Source organism: Dendrobates tinctorius, unplaced genomic scaffold (assembly GCF_039654945.1).
Source record: "Dendrobates tinctorius isolate UK_male_01 unplaced genomic scaffold, ASM3965494v1 ptg000156l, whole genome shotgun sequence".
Lineage (NCBI taxonomy): Eukaryota > Metazoa > Chordata > Amphibia > Anura > Dendrobatidae > Dendrobates > Dendrobates tinctorius.
This window is the reverse complement of record NW_027361823.1, coordinates 9,517,773-9,534,163: the sequence shown is the minus strand read 5'-3', so window position 1 is coordinate 9,534,163 and position 16,391 is coordinate 9,517,773. Positions and strand designations below refer to the sequence as shown.

At 42.1% G+C, this 16,391-nt stretch overlaps 1 pseudogene; it reads right to left on the bottom strand.

Annotated features, from left to right (window-relative positions):
• Window positions 1–240: 240 nt before the first annotated feature.
• LOC141051226 (uncharacterized) overlaps window positions 241–16,391 on the bottom strand; it is a 108,267-nt pseudogene continuing 92,116 nt past the window's right edge.

The following is a 16,391-nucleotide window of genomic DNA, read 5'->3' as shown; positions in this document are numbered from 1 at the left end:
CAGTTAGTTACTATGCCCGGGCAGCGCCGGGCTCTTCAGCTAGTTCAAAATATTTAATATACCGTATATACTCAAGTATAAGCCGACCCGAGTATTAGCAGAGGCCCCTAATTTTGCCACAAAAAGCAGGGAAAACTTATTGACTCGAGTATAAGCCTAGGGTGGAAAATACAGCAGCTACTGGTAAATTTCAAAAATAAAAATAAATACCAATAAAAGTAAGATTAATTGAGACATCAGTAGGTTAAATGTTTTTGAATATTTATTTAAAAGAAAAACATTAAACGAGCACTGTAATTGGAAAAGAGGGCCAACAAAAACAATATGGTAACAATAACTTTAAGGCTATGTGCCCACCTAGCGTTTTTCAAGTGTTTTTTTCCTGAGCAGAAACGCATGCCCTTGCCAGGGAAAACGCATGCGCTTTTTGACATGCGTTTTTGACGCGATTGTCAAGCGTTTTGACATGCGTTTTCCTATGCGTTTTTGCCAATATAATTGATGGCATGCAATTCCGCAAATTTAATGAACATGCTGCGTTTTTAATTGCTAAGCGTTTCCGCAGTGGTTAAAAACGCACCATTAGCACATGTGCGTTTTCCATTCTATTACATTAAATGCTTTCCTTAAGCATTTCCGCAGCAGAAACGCTTGTCTAAAAGTGCTGCGGAAATGCTTAAAAAACGTAACGTGGGCACACAGCCTAAAAGTACAAAAACCTTAGCTCAATCAGCAACTAAGCTAAAACACAAGAGTTAAAATCTTTTAAAGTCACTGGATTCTTGTCATCATCACTGAGTTGGTCATCCCGTCACTACTGTCGTTTTCATACAATAGCATTGACGGGATGACCAACTCAGTGATGATGACAATGTCTATGCTGATAACCTCTTATCAGCTGAAGCTGAAGCTCTGTTTGGGCATACAGATGATGAAGAATCCAGTGACTTTAAAAGATTTTAACTATTGTGTTTTAGCTTAGTTGCTGATTGAGCTAAGTAAGGTTTTTGTACTTTTAAAGTTATTGTTACCATATTGTTTTTGTTTCCTGTGGTTCTGAGTAAAATAGTTTTGTCTCCAATATTTGCCACAGTTCTGTTGCTTGGAAGATCAAAAGTCATAGGTGTTTCATCCATATTTCCAATATTTCCCAGGTCATAGTTATGGATCCTTCTTTGTTTTATGATGAATGAATGGAATGACATCACTTTTTCATCAAGGTCTTTTGGCAACTTCTGTGAAATCTTTGTTCTTTGCAGCAAACATGGGCTAAATCTATTCGTGAAGCGGGTACACCATCCTGCTGATGCAACAAAATTTTCAATTCCTGGTGCTTTCAATTTGTCTTCTTTAGCCATTTGAAGGGCACGTAAGCGAATTCCCATACGTGTTATGCCGTAACCCTCTTTACGACACTCCATAACCCATGTATGCAATTCAGTCTCTAGAGCCTCCTATGACATCTTTAAACCACGTTGAGCTTTTTTTGCCTTTGGAATCTTTTCCAAGTCCACTTTCATTTTCCACCACTCCCTCACTTGTTTTTCGTTAACACAAAATTCCCTACTTGCAATACTGTTATTGCTTTCTTCTGCTCTTGACACAACCTTAAGTTTGAAACCAGCTTCATATGACCTGCGTTTTTGTTTTGGTCAGTATTAGAAGTATTGGGATCCATTTCTAACAGGATAAAAAAAAGACTTTAAAAAAGAAATCCATACCATAGCGATTAAATTCTCAAAATACGGTATGTACTGTATATCCAAGACCAGAGATATTCCAGTACGTGTACTCAACAATACTTGGGCAATGCAAGGGGGCTCCATATTGAATCAGGAACCCCATATAATGCTCCATACAGTTTTTGATGGGCCAATATAATGCTCCATACAGTTCATTATGGGCCCACATAATGGTCCATAAAGTTCATGATGGGCCCTTATAATGCTCCATAAAGTTTATGATGGGCCCCATAAGATACTCCATGCAAAAATATGCCCCATATAATGCTGCACAAAGGTTATTGATGGCCCCATAAGATGCTCCATAGAATAACATGCCCTATATAATGATGCATAAAAGGTTAATGATGCCCCCATAAGATGCTCCATAGAATAATATGCCCCATATAATGCTGCATAAAAGGTTAATGATGGCCTCATAAGAAGTTCCATAGAATAATATGCCTCATATAATGCTGCATAAAAGGTTAATGATGGCCCCATAAGATGCTCCATAGAATATGCCCCACATAATGCTGCATAAAAGGTTAATGATGGCCTCATAAGGTGCTACATAGAATAATATGCCTCATCCAAGAGACATAGGTTTGTGTCCCACTTTGCAGGGAGGCACGGTACACCATTTCTGAAGTCTTCCACATGGTCCAGTCTCACCAGCCTAAAGTCTGGATCACTTAATCCCCACCCTGATCTTCCTTCCTCCCACCATGTTGAGTCCCTGGAGTCTAGTGATCCCACACTAGGCCACTCCGGGGAGATCTTTCTCACATTTCTTGATTGTGGCCTCTCAACCTGCATTCTCCAAGAGGGACAGGACATGCTATTTAGTGATGCCCAGAACTTAGAGCAGCCATGGCCACAAGAACATGACAGTGAGGAATGGAACATTTGGGATAAGGAGATTGATAATGATGATAAGAAACAGTTGCCGCTAAGGCATGTTGTTAAGTCACGAAGTCAGGAGGACCAGGGTGTGTTGATGGAAGACGAGGTGGTGGATGATGAAGTCATAGACACAACCTGGGAATCTGGCATGCAGAGCAAGGCCAGCAGTGCTAAGGGTGAGAGATTGGCAGTACCAAAACAGACAGGAGGAGGCTGTGGGCTGACCAGAGGGAGAAGGCAGGCAACTGTCACGCAGAGAACCGACAGTCCTGAATTTCACAATCAGTTAGTTGTTCCCTGTCTGAGACTTGTTTAAAGAGAGTTCTGAGACAAACCAAATGGCCATTTGCAACCTGTGCCATGCAAAGATCAGCAGGGGCCTGGCCACTAAGAACCTAATCATCACCAGCGTGATCAGGCACGTGACTCGGTGGGCTTAATGCCCAGGTCCACAATTGGTGCGATCGAGTGACACCACTTCTTCCCCTATGCTAGGTGCTTCCCGATACCCTGCCCAAAACACTGGTGCAGATGCCTCCTGCCCTGCACCTATCCTTGCACAATTTTTTTCAGCTGTATTTTTCCTGCCAAGAAATGCAGAAATGGTGCAGAAAGTTTACTAAAAGAGTGCACATACCCTTATCGGTATTATATTGCTCACCCATAGACTATTCCGTGGTCTGGAGTACATTTTCTTGGTATACAACCCTCAAAACTGCATAGCCTTTATGAATCTACAGTAGGAGTACCAATTTGAACAGAATGTGTATGAGGGCCTCGTTTATGTGTAATGCAGGGTATATCTGAGTACCTTATTTTTGGCAGTTCTTGCTTCCTTCATAAATTAAACTGAAATTTCCCATTTTTGTAATAAAATTTCTTATACTTAAATTATATTTTTTTACATCCTTTTTAAATTTTGCCTTAAACACAAGTCATTTTACAGGAAAAAATGTTTAATATACCTACTCCAAAGAAGTGATTAAATCAAATAAAATAATATATACAGTGCCTTGCGAAAGTATTCGGCCCCCTGGAACTTTTCAACCTTTTCCCACATATCATGCTTCAAACATAAAGATACCAAATGTAAATTTTTGGTGAAGAATCAACAAGTGGAACACAATTGTGAAGTTGAACAAAATTTATTGTTTATTTAAATTTTTTGTGGAAAGTAAAAAACTGAAAAGTGGGGCGTGCAATATTATTGCTCATCTATTGTTCCTTAGTCAGACTACATCACTGATGGCATCATCACAGCTGGCAGTTCTGCCGCTCTGTGACATCACAATGCTGCGTTCAGTGTTCTATGCGCTGGAGGATTCCTTACTGAGACTACATCACTGATGACATCATCACAGCTGGCAGTTCTGACGCTCTGTGACATCACAATGCTGCGTTCAGTGTTCTATGCGCTGGAGGACACTGGAGTCTTTTGAGGGTTTGAAGTTGAAGAGGATGGATGTGCGGAGAGTTGCTGTAGTGCTGTTCGCAATTTTTTTCTATTATGTAGACGGGAGACCTGCTTATCCACGAGAAGGTAAGAGACACTGATAAATGAGGATTAAATATTGTGTTTTCTTTATATGTTCATGGGTTTTGGTTATAGAACAGTCGTTTATGATATTGCATTTTATCACCATTCACTTGAAAGTCATTGAAGTGTAATACCGAACACGGCCTGTGGGTAGGAGCGGTGCTGTAGTATGAAGAAATTAGCCATTATTCTATAATCTAATCATTCCCTTTATAGAAAAAATGTGCATGTCTGAAGCCACCACTAGGGGGAGCTCACTGAATGCTGATTACTATTGAGTTGAGTGTATCCATGTTTGTAGTAGTTCCAATATTCTCTAGTGGTGGCAGACAGAATTGTGTCATTTACCGCTATGGCTATGCAGGAGATTGTTAGCTCCGTATCAGAAAACTCAGCTCAGGCCGTTATAAAGGAATATGAGGATATTTATCAGAGACACCTTGAACATATTTAGCTCCTGAATGTTATCTATGGGTGAACATTTACTCTCAGCTGATGATACAATGTGTGTAAATGAAGGTAGAATCCCCCTGTACATATTATATTCCCATACACCGCCATCAGTCAGGCCGTCTCTGATGACATCAGCAGCGCTCAGACTACAGAATTCTGATGTGACATCACAGCGCTGGGACCAGTGTTCTATGTGTTGGGGGCGCCAAATCTTTATAGGGGTAATTTTGGACAATATAGAGATGCAGAGAATTGTTCTCTATTTTTGGTGATTTGCTCATGTTCAGGTGAGAACGTTCCAATGATATCAGCAGGTAATGGACGTTGTCACCGGGGACTGGGTAAGTTTCTAGGGTTCAGTTAGGCTAAGTGCACATGTACTTTTTTGCCCTGCGGATTTTTCCACGCAGAATTGAAGATGACCTGCATTTTTCCTGTGGATTTCTTCCTTTTTTCTTGCGGTTTTTGTGCGGTTTTCCCCCTGTGGATTTGGAGAATAGAGCAGGTCGAAAACCGCACAAAAGAAGTGACATGCTGCATATTTTGAACCACAAGAAAACCACACGGAAAAATCCGCAGCGTCTGCACAGCGTTTTTTTTTCAATTGATTAAGTACATCACAATGCGGATATGCAGCGTTTCTGCGCGGTAAAATCCGCTGCGGATCAGCTGGATATCTGCATCGTGTGCACATGGCCTTATAAGGAGTCTTCTATCCCCCACGTTACAGTATTGGGGGCACGTGCTGATATCATGGGTTTCATGTCTTCATTTTCCTTCTTTCTCTTCTGGACAGCGGTTTCCCAGAGATCATGGACTGGGATATTCCCCAGATTGAATTTGGAAATCAGCGACGATAATAATAGTGAGTAGTCATTTCCTTCATCTCCTAGTCCTACTCCAATCATCCTATACCAAGTCCTGATATATGTAATGTGGCGCTCTTATACTGACAATGTTTTCTAGAACATTCTTACTCTGATAGGAATTAATAACCGCCATCTTGTTTCTTTATCACTAGTCATTCGTCGCTATGTCCTGCCCATATGTCTGATAACAATTGTTGCCTTCTTGGCCACGATCTGGATCTTCTGGTGAGTTTCCATCTTCTCCTCTGCATATCACATTATTGTCATTTTATACAAATCGGCAACACGGTGGCTCAGTGGTTAGCATTGTGTCTGTGCAGGATTGGGGTCATGGGTTCAAATCCCACCAAGGACAACATCTGCAGGAGTTTGTATGTTCTCCCCGTGGTTGCGTGAGTTTCCTCCCGGTACGCCACTTTCCTCCCACACTCCAAATACATAGGGATAGGGAATTTAGATTGCGAGCCCCAATGGGGTCAGCAATGACGATGTCTGTAAAGTCATGTAAAATTAATGGCGCTATATAAGTGAGTGTTTGACCTACAGGGGGCACAGTAACTGCAGCAGATGGGTATACTACAGGGCTGTGATATAATCTGCAGCTGCCGGTCCTGGTGCTGTATTATGGGGTAATATATTAGGACTGGTATACACTGTACATCTTACCCTCTGTGGTTGGACAGGGGCATATTCTGGTGGGTAACTGAATATTATCTTCTGTACCAGCTTACATAAAGATATTTCATTATCACAGTTACTTGTGTGGGGTCCGGAGACGTCGAGGCATGCAGGAGGAGGCAGAACTGAATGAAGTTGTCGTCTTGAAGCCAGGTAACTATTAATATAAAAAACAACAAGGCAAGGGTACAGCATGGCCTATGTCATCCATCATTACTGGTGGTGTCACACATGGGTGGTCTATTACTCTAGAAACCAGCTTATGTCGGCTATGGGCTGCAGTGCTATATTGGGGCCACATTGCATTACTCAGTATTTTTATAGGAAAAGGTTTTGTGGAATCTGCTGTCTACTGGTTTCTAGAGATGACTGAATCACTTGAAATTAGAATTCTCCAGCTTCCCCGAATTAATCCCCAAAATTGTATTCACTGCAATTAAATTAGCTGTTGTGTTTGGACCTCATTATAATGTCAGATCCCAATGTAGGATCCTGTGGATCTCTGGTAGTCTGGTCAGTGATGTATTCTTCTCTAGTTTGAACCTATATTTGTAGTTTTATTGACTCTCCAGACTCCTTGTTTCTAGACCCCTCTCTAGTATGGACCTGAGTACTGACATGCCTTATCAGCAAAATCATCAGTTTTGTGCCTCAAAAATAAAATCTCTTCACTTCTCCATATTTCTGTGCAGATATGCCAACGTGCAAAATCCCTGGATGTTTCCTGAAAGACGTCATATCACCCAGTTCCATCTACGTGACAAACTTCCAGGAGAATAAAGAGGAGCTGGTGACACGTCTGTATCGGCTGTATAATGAAACCGTGTTCAACAATCAGGTATCCTATCATCAGTATCTGGGTTATACATCACAAATCCATCCTCTCCCTCCTCCCACAATTATTTTTAAGAAAAGCAGCTTTAGCTTTCTGGAGGGCTCCATAACACATTTGTCACTGTTGGGTAATTTGGTTATTGAAAATCCCAGGAAAGTCGTAATCTTATCTATTGATTGAGAGGAAACCTTACACAAGCGCCATAGACACAGAGATTCTCTAACTTTTGCTTGACAGTCAAAGGATTTTTACATTTATTAATGAAACCATTTAGTTGACATTTGGACATTTTATAATAAGTTTATTTTTGTTGTTGCTCTCACAACTTGGATTTCTCAAAATACCCCATGCCCCATAGAAGGAGACCAGTGACGTAAATTACACATGAGCGCTGGGTACTTTGTTAGATTGGGATCTAAGAGTTTACAGATTAATGGAATTTAATTCCTCTTTTTAGCTTCCTGATGAATTGAAAATTGAGTGGAGTAAGACGCTGCACCCAGAATCCGCTATAACTTATCAAAGCGAAGGGAAAAAACAACGTTGCTCCAGGATTGAACTTTCCGATCAAGTCTTAATTTCTGCAGGTAGGCGTCACATCACTTCCAGCAGCTTTATATGATAACGTGTATACATGGGAACACGCTGCTACCTGGGTTGTAATACATCTTATATACGCATTGTACAGTCAATCATGAGAAGAAATAAGTACACCCTCTTTGAATTCTATGGATTTACATATCAGGACAAAATAAAAAAAACATTTGAATTTAGAATGTCTTAAAATTAGCTAAATACAACCTCAGAATATAACAACTCATGATAAATATCATTGTGTCATTACCTATTTGACAAAAACTAGGCCAACATGGAAAAGCAATGTCTGAAAAATTAAGTACACCTTTGCTGGTTTCATAGGAATTAACAGGGCAGTAGCAGCCATGTGCTATTAATAATATGGACCTAAAGGAAGCCTGTCTGGTCCAATGATGCTATTTGCCTGCAGATATGGTTAATAGCGTTATGGTGACCAGCCGTAGTACTGAAAGTGCAGCACCCGAGAGAAAATAAACTTTATCCAGGAGCTGCCGGCTTTCAGTGATGCAGTTGTGGCCCAAGCAATTACAGTCACCGGTCACTGAGAGTGATGACTGTAAGCACTCCCCGGCACTGACTGACAGCCAGCTCGACAGTGCACAGCTCAGTGTGGCTGTCAGTCAGTTTCGGGGGGGTTTTACAGCCACCACTTTCGGTGCGCTAAATGGTGACTGTAATTGCTCCCATCACGCCTGTATTTCCCTTATGTGAAGACCTAATGACCACATATTTTTTATTATGTCCTGATATGTAAAGCAAAAATATTCAAACAGGTTGTACTCAGGTCATCTCATGCTTGTATAAATTATTTTATTTTCAGAGCGATTACGATCCACACTTGCACACGAGATGTGCCATGTTGCCTGCTGGTTAATCGATGCGAGGAAAGATGGTCATGGTACATTATGGCAGGCTTATGCAAAAAGGGTCACTGATATCCATCCTGAGCTGCCAGAGGTGAAGGAATTTCACCAGTATCCGTTATGATATAACATCTACTATCGATGTACTTCATGTGATAACAAGTAAGTAATTCTCATGACTCAATGCCTCATGAACCACAATCAGTGTGCAATGACACCAGTGCGGTTCTGTTGGTATTATGCTTTTATATTTTAGTACTATCAGAGTAGACGGACATCTGGAAGCTGTAGGGTTAAGGATGCTACATATTATATGTTGTTGTCTACAGACAGTTCTTCATATATTGGTTACAGTTTGTTCTTTTTCATACAATCCATGATACTAACCACCATTCATGGCAGTCTGTTAACCAATATTCCCTCTATCTTTGTAGATTCGGGCGTTTTAGAAAAAGCCGAGAATAAATGTTATTGCAGCTGGTGTGGAGGCCGATTATATCAACTGGCCACCACGTAAGGATTTTACACCAACAAGAGCAACTCAGGGTGAAGAGACAAGGCGGACAGCTCTCCACGCTATACAGTACAAGGCTGAAGAAGTGATGGATGAATCTGTTGGAAAAGAAACAACTTGTCTGAATTTAGTTTGGGGCAGCACGGTGGCTCAGTGGGTAGCACTGCAGCCTTGCAGCTCTGGGGTCCTGGGCTCCAATCCCAAGGACAACATTTGCAAGGAGTTTATATGTCCTCCCCGTGTTTGCGTGGGTTTCCTCCGGGTTCTCCGGTTTCCTCCCACACTATAAAAACATATGGATAGGGAGTTTAGATTGTGAGCCACAACAATATCAATAATCAGATTGTGAGCCATAACAATAAGTCAAAAATACAATAAAATTTTACTTCTGAGCTGAATAAAGTATTAAATTACCTGATTTATTGCGTTCCCACCCATCTCATGATGATTAGAGCTCACCAGCTCCAGATAATAGGTGACAAACAGAAAATTTATCATGTAAAAGAGTAATTTCTTATTTGAACTCCTCAGTTTCAGAACCTGGTGCTCTACACATTACTGGTCATCAGAGGTCACACCCTAAACATTTCAGGACCAATACTTCGGTCTGCATCAGCCTCGTTTATAACTCCATTAGTAGCACAGCTCCAATATATTAGGATGTCTACTAGACAAGATGTGACCTTGACTGATCAGTGTCCAGTGGTCTTATCCCTACTGCTCGGAGTGCAGCTGTGGTGGACACTGGTCAAACAGCCCTCAGTTGTTTCACAACCCTAAGAATAGCCAAGACTGAGACTCTCCCAACCCTCACTACAATTCAACCTCCATTGGCAATTTGATAACACAACTGTTATATACAAGACACGCAGCAACAAAGCTTCTATTCTAACCCAAGATATACAATATAGTAGCATTCTCTCCCCAAATGCAGAAGATATTTGCATAGCTGGACAACCATATCAGGGAGGCACAGATCAGAGAATAATATCACCTCCTAAACACCAGCACAAATTATTGGTAATATGTGGGTTAATAGAGTTATGAAGGTGCCAAGCCGTAGTACAGAACCCAGGGGAAAATGAACTTTACTTGTCACCACCTGCATCTAGGTAAGTGCTGGGGCCTTGAGCAAGCAGGGGGCCCCACTCACCGACGGGACATCAACATGCTATGGGGCCTGTGTCGGGGGGGGGGTCAGAGCATTATATGGGTCAAATTCTGTATGGAGCATTATAAGGTATCCATTATTCTGTAGGAGCATTATGAGGTCTATTATTCTTCATGGAGCAAGATATAGGGTCCAATGTTCTGTATGGAGCATTATAAGGGATCCATTATTCTGCATGGAGCATTATATGGGGCCCATTATTCTGCATGGAGCAATATATGGGGCCCATTATACTGAATGGAGCATTATATGGGGTCCATTATACTGTATGCAGGACTATGTGGTGACAAAAATACTGAATAGAAGACTACGTAGTGCCCATAATACTGTATGGAGGACTATGTGGTGCCCATAATACTGTATGGAGGACTATACTGTCCTAAAATGAAAAGTCTGCAGTCACTCTGCAGACTTTTGAATCCCCCCCAGGGCATGCACTGTGCGCTGCAAAGATTCGCCCATTTCTTAGCTATTGTAGAATTTACAATAGATAGCACTCATGTATGTAAGACGTAAGTGAATTCTTTGGCATTGTACTATATCTATATTTCATCATGAATCATAGAATGTGTTAAAGGGGCCCACTGAGGTTCTTTCACCCGGGGCCCACAAAAACCTGGAGCCGACCTGTCCTCAATGACCCATATAATGCTTCATACAGAATGGGCCCCATATATTGTTTTATACAGAATGAGACCCACATAATGCTCCATACAGACTGGACCCCATATATTGCTCCATACAGAGTGCCCTGGTGTGGGCCATGACAGAGAAGTTTGTGGGCTTCCTGGCATGGACCAAGATTAAAGTTCGAACGGACAATAATCCCCTGGCCCACCTTGAGAATGCTAAATTGGGGCACTTGGAACAACGGTGGGTGGCTCGCCAGGCCATGTTTGACTTTACCATCCGTTATCGCTCTGCCACTGAAAATGCCGACAGCCTGTCACGAGTGATGGTGGAAACTCCAGTGGGGGATCTCGATGAACAACTCGGAGAGGAAGAAGCCCCACACTTCCATAAGTTCAGGACCCCAGTGGTTGCGGTTCAGTCAAGTAGGGAGGCCTGCACACTACCCCGATCCCTGGGGAGAGCCAATGAAGAATGGGGATATGTACAAGACGAAGACGAAGGGCTGAGACAAATGAAATGCTGGGTAGCGCAGAAGTGGAAGCCTGGCAAACAAGAGAGAGATAGTCTGGACGCTGAGATGAAGAGTGTCTTACACCAGTGGGATAGGATGGAGGTGCGAGAATTGGTGCTATATCGCAAGAGACAACAGCCGAAAGATACTGAAGGTGGCAGGTGGTCATCCCAGGAGGAATGGCCCAAGAAGTGGCTAAAGAAGCCCATGAATTTGGAGCCCACTTCGGGTCCACAAAGACCAACTGGTGGTTACAGCGGTACGTGTTCTTCCCCCGGTTGGAGTCCGTGGTAGAAGAGGTTTGCCAGCAATGTCGTGTATGCGACCTCATTAAGAGTACTGAACAAAGGGCACCCATCCAGACCATACATACCAAGGAACCACTAGAAGTCTTGATGATTGACTATCTCCTCGTGGGACACTCAGCCCGGGCGCCACAGTACTGTTTGGTGATGACCGACCACTTCTCCAAGTTCGCGGTAGTCACCCCGACTAGAGATCAGACTGCCGAGTCGGCGGCGTGGGCCATTTGTCAAGACTTCATCCGAGTGTATGGGTGCCTAAAGCGCATCCACTCTGACCAAGGTGCATGTTTCCAAGGCAAGGTGATGGAAGAACTGTATTTTTTGTATGGCATGGAGCGGTCCCGGACCACCCCTTACCATCCAGAAGGCAACGGAGCATGTGAACTGTCAGGGATTTTCTATGCTCCAATTAGAAATCGTCCAGACCTGAATAAGTAAGATGCTTCTTTATTGGACATGCCGGCATGGAGAGAGAATGACGACCACACAAGATGTGAGGAGTCCTCTGTCTCCCTCAATACATATTCTTAGAGTTTAAATAGCAGGCAAAGAAGGCGTTGAAAACACTACATATGCAAGAAAAAATAGTACATGCAATTAGAATAAGCTTAGCTTGTTAACAATCCTTATCTATAGTTACCAGAGAAGTCACGCAAGATAAGGAAAGCCAGCTAACGTTCACAAAAAAGTAACACCCAAAGGTAACACCCATATGTTCACAATACGTAAGCTAAAAAGAGTTTCAAAGTCTAAGCAAAATAAATGGCTTATGCAATCATGTGCGTGTATATACATATATATACACACACACACATTATATATATATATATATATATTATATATATACACACACATCAATAACAGAAAAGCATCCATTACAATTATTATAACATTCCCTCATCTTGTAATAAAATTATTTATCTGTAAACATCGGAGTTTTAGTTTTCTTTTGACAGCTTTCACAGAAACTCTTCATATAACAGACTATTGATACTATGGGAAAGTATTATTGGGAATCTTCATCATAAAGTTCCAAAATTTCCATTCCTTCATTGGGTTTAAAATTCTCCATTCCTTGATACATAGTTTTTATTATGGCAGAGTCAATCAGTCTTTGAACAAGTCCTCTAATGCATGTAACAGCACAGCATCCACAAACGATCAGTACACTGGCCACGATGGTAAGAGATATCAACGCAGAAGTGAATAATCTGGACCATTTCCCAAACCATCCTTCAATCCAGGAAGTAAATATGTCGTCATATCCAGAATTCTCAGCTAATTCATTAGACAGGACAGTCAGTCCATCAAGAGCTTTAGAGATACTTCCATCTGGAGCTGTATTGTTAGGGATAAACGTGCAACAAAATCCTCCAAACATCTTACATACACCTCCCTTTTCTGCTAAAAGCATGTCTAATGCCATCCTATTCTGCCAAGCCATAAGAGAAGTTGGTCCTAATTGCTCTGCTACCCCTTTAACTGCATCTCGGGTATAATTAACAAATCTCTGCTGGTTATAGTATAAGTAATTTATCCAATCTACATTTTTATTTATAGTCACCCACCAAATTATGGATTCCCACCCGGCTGCTACCTGGTTCCTAGCCTTGTGCTCGTTGGGCACTCCCCTGGGAACTCCAATGTCATCTATGTAGATACTAGAATCGAAGGATCCTTGCGGAGTTTCACGCTTTTGTCTCTTCCCACTACGTACCTTTGGCCATATCCCTGTTGACAACAGGTGGAACAGCATGATTAGCTGGACCACGGCACAATCCCCTCGGGAACCATGTGGTAATCTGGCTCTTATCCTTTTATCACCGCATAACCACCATATATCCGCTCTCAGGGTAGTGTGGTTTGACCATATGGCTGAGTACTTTACTCTGTGAGAGACAATGATCCGTTCTCTACAGAAGTCATCTTGGAGCTCACCGAAGTCGTGCCCATGCCCTGGAAGACTAAAACAAGTATAGTTACCAGGATAAACAATCACCTGTGGTGGGATATCCGGATTCTCTAGTGGAGGAAATAAAAATGATAATGTTTTACATTTCCCTTTCTGAGGGGACATAAGTCTTACTATATAACTTAATTATACACTGTAATCCTTCTGAATATTCCTGATCATTGAGGGGAAAAGGGACAGTTCCCAACTGTGGTCTGGCTGTTGCACAAGCTATACTATTTGATTTTTTAAGACTTTTTGCAGTGTATTTAAGCCATTCTAACCATTCATTCTTCTCCTTATAGCCTGTCTCTAAAGCTAATTTATCTTCATAAGTCAGGTTAGAAAATCTAACCATGGGCCCTATAGACTCTATTAGGGTTTTTTCTGACATACCTTCCTTGGATCTTGGTTTAGTATTATTCTGAACCTCTATGTAGAAATGTCCTATTGGATCTGTTCCTGATACATCAGCCCCTATGGCATATAACCTTTGATCCCTCATCTTAGGGTTTTTTAAAGTTATCAATAGCTGATTACAATTATTCTTATTTGTGCAAGGGGATGTTTCCTTTTTCCTAATGGAGAATCTGGCTTTTAAATCTGTGAAACCATAAGGCTTATACCTATAGTCTCGGGCTGCAGTTGTCCACGCTGCTTTACGCCAGTCAGCACACATTCGATCCCCTCTGCTATTAGAGCTTATAACACAAACATACTTATCAGACTCTGCTAGTTTCACAGCTTGTTCCCTATCACTATATCCTGTATACAACAGACAGAAATCCACTAAGATAGTAGCCTCCTGTGCAATTTCAAAAGTAAGATTTAAGGTCTTAAATCCGAAACCATTCCACCGCCCTGGACTTTCCTCTCCTGCTGGATCTATTACTCTCCAATCTCCCATCACCATAGTTATAAAGACCATACATGTGACTAACCCTGATGTACACATCCTAGATCTGACCGTCTTGTCCGGATAGGGGGATGAATGGGAGACTTCACCAGTTTGAGACAAGCTTTCCCTTGTGGAAAACCTCCCTTTGTAGCTGGACTTTGACAAGCAAGTCAGATCCTACTCTGTCCCTACCTGTCTGACAAGTTTACAGTGTGAGAGATGGATCCAGGAGGTGAGCTCAGCAATCTTGACCGCAGTAGGAGTAGTCAACAGGACTTGGTAAGGACCTTCCCACTTAGGATGGTGCCAGTGTTTCTTCTTTATCACCTTCACAAGGACCCAGTCTGCAGGTTTCATGATCTCCGGTTTTGTTAGTGGATTTCCTGGAACAAAATTAGGAGTAAAAACTTCTTTGTGAGTTAATATCTTAGCCATATATTCTGCTAATGTGCAATCAACTTCCTCATCTATCCTTTTAACCCCTTCCTGACATCAGACGTACTATCCCGTCCATGGGACCCGTGCTGATCGCGGCCGGGTGTCAGCTGATTATCACAGCTGACACCCGGCACAATGTGTCAGGGGCGGTCACGGACCGCCCCCGACACGTTAACCCCTTGCACACTGCGATCAAACATGATCGCGGTGTACCGGGGGTTAAAGGGAAGCATCGGCAGGGAGGGGGTTCCCTCCGTGCTTCCCTGAGCCCCCCACGGCAGCGCAATGTGCAGCGCTGCTGCGGGGGGCTCCTTTCCTGCAGGCCCCCGAATCCAAGATGGCGACGGGGGCCTGCAGGAAGCTGGCTTCCTCAGTGCCTGCAAAGCGCAGGCATGAGGAAGCCTTCTGCACTGCCTGTGACAGATCGCTGATCTGTCACAGTGATCTGTCACAGGATCAGCGATCTGTCACAGGACAGTGATGTCCCACCTGGGACTATTTAATAAAGTTAAAAAAAATAAATAAAAAAAGTGTTGGAAATAAAAAACAAAACAAAACAATAAAAGTACACATATTAGGTATCGCCGCGTCCATAACGACCCGCCCTATAAAACTGTCCCATTAGTTAACCCCTTTAGCGAACCCCTTAAAAAATAAAAATAAAAAACAAAGCAAAAAATAATGATTTATTATCATACCGCCAAACAAAAAGTGTAATAACGCGCGATCAAAAAGACGCATATCCATGGTACCGCTGAAAACGTCATCTTGTCCCGCGAAAAACGAGCCACCACACAGCATCATCAGCGAAAAAATAAAAAAGTTATAGCTCGCAGAATAAAGCGATGCAAAAATAATTATTTTTTATATAAAATAGTTTTCATTGCATAAAACCGACAAAACATAAAAAAAGACCTAAATGAGGTATCGCTGTAACCGTACTGACCCGAAGAATAAAACCGCTTTATCAATTTTACCGCACGCGGAACGGTGTAAACGCACCCCCCAAAAGAAATTCATGAAACGCTGGTTTTTGTTCATTCTGCGTCCCAAAAATCGGAATAAAAAGCGATCAAAAAATGTCACGTGCCCGAAAATGGTACCAATAAAAACGTCAACTCGTCCCGCAAAAAATAAGACCTCACATGACTCGGTGGGTCAAAATACGGAAAAATTATAGCTCTCAATATGTGGTGATGCAAAAACTATTTTTACAATAAAAAGCGTCTTTTAGCGTGCGACAGCTGCCAAATATAAAAACCGCCATAAATAGTAAATCAAACCCCCCATTATCACCCCCTTAGTTAGGGAAAAATAATAAAATAAATTTTTTTTTATTTATTTCCATTTTTCCATTAGGGCTAGGGTTAGGGCTAGGGTTAGGGCTGAGATTAGGGTTAGGGGTGTGTTGGGGTTCGGGTTGGAGTTAGAATTGGGGGTTTCCACTGTTTGGGCACATCAGGGGCTCTCCAAATGCAACATGGCGTCTGATCTCAATTCCAGCCAATTCC